The sequence below is a fragment of the Tasmannia lanceolata genome, unplaced genomic scaffold, assembly GCF_043159265.1.
Source record: "Tasmannia lanceolata isolate RefF3 unplaced genomic scaffold, GAP_Taslan_0.1 ptg000119l, whole genome shotgun sequence".
NCBI lineage: Eukaryota > Viridiplantae > Streptophyta > Magnoliopsida > Canellales > Winteraceae > Tasmannia > Tasmannia lanceolata.
In genome coordinates, this window is record NW_027518795.1 from 82501 (window position 1) to 87500 (window position 5000).

The window sequence follows — 5000 nt, forward strand, 5'->3', positions numbered from 1 at the left end:
CATGCGTCATGGGGGGGATCTAGCAAGGCCATGGGGAAGGTCATGGAGGACCTTGGAAGCAAGCGCAAGACGAGAGCGAATCGAACAAGGGGCCAGGACGGGGCCTTGTGCCCATGGTCTTCGCAAGACAGCGTCCAAGGCACCCGAAAGCCCAAGGGAACCCAAACCCGGCCGACACTTGCAATCGCACATGCTCTCTGCAACACACCATCAATGCCGCCCAACGGGGCCAGCACGAGCAGTCCTCCGCGGTCCCCTGGCCCTGCGCACGTTTGTCTTCGAAACCGAGCATCAATGCCACAGAAAGTGCCGGGGCGCCAGCTGGAGCCATCATCCGCGTTGCCATGGCTCGCTTGGCCTTGGCTTGCCAGGCCCCGACACGAGCAATCGCGCATTTTCTTTGCAACCGACCATCAATGCCGCCCAACGGGGCCAGCACGAGCAGTCATCCGCGGTCCCCTGGCCCTGCGCACGTTTGTCTTTGAAACCGAGCATCAATGCCACAGAAAGTGCCGGGGCGCCAGCTGGAGCCATCATCCGACGTGCCATGGCTCTGGTCCCATGGTCTTCGCAACCGAGCATTCGTGACACCCGCGGGGCCAGGACACCAACCCTTCCGACACGAGCATTCGCGCATGTTCTTTGGCCACACAACGGCGCCAGCACGAGCAAAATCATCCGCGGTGCGGTGGCCTTGCACGGCCTTTTGTCTTTGGAACCAACCATCAGTGCCACGGGAAGTGCCGGAGTCCCGGCATCCGCGGTGCCAAGTCATTGCGCCCTTGGTCTCTGCAGCGGGGCATGCCGGGCACTCCCAACCATTGCAAGCAAGCAAGCAAGCAAGAAAGAAAGTAAGTAAGTAAGTAAGTATTACATATAGGGGCGGGACATGCGGGGAGATCTGCGAAACGTGCATTACGGGGCACACGCGTACCTACCGGGGCATACCGACCCCTATTGGGGCACACGTGTGCATATCGGGGCATACCGGGCCTATCGGGGCACACGCGTACATACCGGGGCATACCGAGCCCTACTGGGGCACACGTGCGCATATCGGGGCGTACCAAGCCTATCGGGGCATACGCATGTATCCCAAGGCATACCGAGTCTATCCGGGCATACGCGTTCATACCGGGGCGTAACGGGCCTATCGGGGCATACTTGGGCATATCCGGGCAAAAAATGCCCAAAACTTGCGCAACCTTGGCAACCGTGGTCCATTCCTCTCTATATGCCTAGCCTTGCCAACCGTGGTCCATTCCTCACTATATGCCATGGCCTTGTGCCCATGGTCTTCCCAAGACAGCGTCCAAGGCCCCCGGAAGGCCAAGGGAGCCCAACCCAGCAATGCCCTGCTATGGCAAGCCAAGGCCAAGCATTCCGGTGCCTATCCGGGCAAAAATGCAATTCCTCTCTATATGCCTAGCCTTGGCAACCGTGGTCCATTCCCCACCATATGCCATGGCCTTGTGCCCATGGTCTTCCCAAGACAGTGTCCAAGGCGCCCGGAAGGCCAAGGGAGCCCAACCCAGCAATGCCCTGCTTTGGCAAGCCAAGGCCAAGCATTCCGGTGCCTAACCTTGGCAACCGTGGTCCTTTCCTCACCATATGCCATGGCCTTGTGCCCATGGTCTTCGCAAGACATCGTCCAAGGCGCCCAAAAGGCCAAGGGAGCCCAACCCAGCAATGCCTTGCTAGGACAAGCCAAGGCCAAGCATTCCGGTGCCTATCCGGGCAAAAACGCCCAAAGCATGCCCATTCCTTAGCCTATCCAGGCAAAAACGCCCAAAATCTGCACATTCTAGTGCCTATCCGGGCAAAAACGCCCACCAGCATGCCACCCTCCTATAGGGTTTGCGCAACCAACCAGCCTAACCACCAGTGGCAACCAAAGGTGCTGTTAGCGACGACTTCTGAAGACGCAACGAGACGCGACGTGTTTGCGCCCAGACGCGACGAGACGATGCGGGATCTGCGCCCAAGAATGCCTAGACCCGTCGACTTGATGCGGGATCAGCTCGCCCAAGCATGCCTAGTGTGCAAGGCCTGTGTGCAAGGCTAGTGTCCAAGGCTAGTGTGCAAGGCTCATGTGGAACGCTAGTGCGCAAGGCTAGTGCCCAAGGCTTGTGTGCCAGGCCCGTGTGCAAGGCTAGTGTCCAGGGCTTGTGTGCATTGCTTGAGTGCAAGGCTTGTGTGCATTGCTCGAGTGCATGGCTTGTGTGCAAGGGTTGTGCGCAAGGCTAGTGTGCGGGGCTTGTGCGCATGGCTAATGTGCACGGCTTGTGTGCATGGCTACCGTGCAAGGCTAGTTTGCATGGCTAGGGTGCAAGGCTCGCATGCGAGGCTAGTGTGCAAGGCTGCGTGCAAGGGAAGCGTGCAGGGCGAGTGTGCGAGGCCACTGTGCACGGCGCCAGCACTAGCGAGCCATCATCCGCGTTGCCATGGCTCGCTTGGCCTTGGCTTGCCAGGCCCCGACACGAGCAATCGCGCATTTTCTTTGCAACCGACCATCAATGCCGCCCAACGGGGCCAGCACGAGCAGTCCTCCGCGGTCCCCTGGCCCTGCGCACGTTTGTCTTTGAAACCGAGCATCAATGCCACAGAAAGTGCCGGGGCGCCAGCTGGAGCCATCATCCGACGTGCCATGGCTCGCTTGGCCTTGGCTTGCCGGGCCCCGACACGAGCAATCGCGCATTTTCTTTGCAACCGACCATCAATGCCGCCCAACGGGGCCAGCACGAGCAGTCATCCGCGGTCCCCTGGCCCTGCGCACGTTTGTCTTTGAAACCGAGCATCAATGCCACAGAAAGTGCCGGGGCGCCAGCTGGAGCCATCATCCGACGTGCCATGGCTCTGGTCCCATGGTCTTCGCAACCGAGCATTCGTGACACCCGCGGGGCCAGGACACCAACCCTTCCGACACGAGCATTCGCGCATGTTCTTTGGCCACACAACGGCGCCAGCACGAGCAAAATCATCCGCGGTGCGGTGGCCTTGCACGGCCTTTTGTCTTTGGAACCAACCATCAGTGCCACGGGAAGTGCCGGAGTCCCGGCATCCGCGGTGCCAAGTCATTGCGCCCTTGGTCTCTGCAGCGGGGCATGCCGGGCACTCCCAACCATTGCAAGCAAGCAAGCAAGCAAGAAAGAAAGTAAGTAAGTAAGTAAGTATTACATATAGGGGCGGGACATGCGGGGAGATCTGCGAAACGTGCATTACGGGGCACACGCGTACCTACCGGGGCATACCGACCCCTATTGGGGCACACGTGTGCATATCGGGGCATACCGGGCCTATCGGGGCACACGCGTACATACCGGGGCATACCGAGCCCTACTGGGGCACACGTGCGCATATCGGGGCGTACCAAGCCTATCGGGGCATACGCATGTATCCCAAGGCATACCGAGTCTATCCGGGCATACGCGTTCATACCGGGGCGTAACGGGCCTATCGGGGCATACTTGGGCATATCCGGGCAAAAAATGCCCAAAACTTGCGCAACCTTGGCAACCGTGGTCCATTCCTCTCTATATGCCTAGCCTTGCCAACCGTGGTCCATTCCTCACTATATGCCATGGCCTTGTGCCCATGGTCTTCCCAAGACAGCGTCCAAGGCCCCCGGAAGGCCAAGGGAGCCCAACCCAGCAATGCCCTGCTATGGCAAGCCAAGGCCAAGCATTCCGGTGCCTATCCGGGCAAAAATGCAATTCCTCTCTATATGCCTAGCCTTGGCAACCGTGGTCCATTCCCCACCATATGCCATGGCCTTGTGCCCATGGTCTTCCCAAGACAGTGTCCAAGGCGCCCGGAAGGCCAAGGGAGCCCAACCCAGCAATGCCCTGCTTTGGCAAGCCAAGGCCAAGCATTCCGGTGCCTAACCTTGGCAACCGTGGCCCTTTCCTCACCATATGCCATGGCCTTGTGCCCATGGTCTTCGCAAGACATCGTCCAAGGCGCCCAAAAGGCCAAGGGAGCCCAACCCAGCAATGCCTTGCTAGGACAAGCCAAGGCCAAGCATTCCGGTGCCTATCCGGGCAAAAACGCCCAAAGCATGCCCATTCCTTAGCCTATCCAGGCAAAAACGCCCAAAATCTGCACATTCTAGTGCCTATCCGGGCAAAAACGCCCACCAGCATGCCACCCTCCTATAGGGTTTGCGCAACCAACCAGCCTAACCACCAGTGGCAACCAAAGGTGCTGTTAGCGACGACTTCTGAAGACGCAACGAGACGCGACGTGTTTGCGCCCAGACGCGACGAGACGATGCGGGATCTGCGCCCAAGAATGCCTAGACCCGTCGACTTGATGCGGGATCAGCTCGCCCAAGCATGCCTAGTGTGCAAGGCCTGTGTGCAAGGCTAGTGTCCAAGGCTAGTGTGCAAGGCTCATGTGGAACGCTAGTGCGCAAGGCTAGTGCCCAAGGCTTGTGTGCCAGGCCCGTGTGCAAGGCTAGTGTCCAGGGCTTGTGTGCATTGCTTGAGTGCAAGGCTTGTGTGCATTGCTCGAGTGCATGGCTTGTGTGCAAGGGTTGTGCGCAAGGCTAGTGTGCGGGGCTTGTGCGCATGGCTAATGTGCACGGCTTGTGTGCATGGCTACCGTGCAAGGCTAGTTTGCATGGCTAGGGTGCAAGGCTCGCATGCGAGGCTAGTGTGCAAGGCTGCGTGCAAGGGAAGCGTGCAGGGCGAGTGTGCGAGGCCACTGTGCACGGCGCCAGCACTAGCGAGCCATCATCCGCGTTGCCATGGCTCGCTTGGCCTTGGCTTGCCAGGCCCCGACACGAGCAATCGCGCATTTTCTTTGCAACCGACCATCAATGCCGCCCAACGGGGCCAGCACGAGCAGTCATCCGCGGTCCCCTGGCCCTGCGCACGTTTGTCTTTGAAACCGAGCATCAATGCCACAGAAAGTGCCGGGGCGCCAGCTGGAGCCATCATCCGACGTGCCATGGCTCGCTTGGCCTTGGCTTGCCGGGCCCCGACACGAGCAATCGCGCA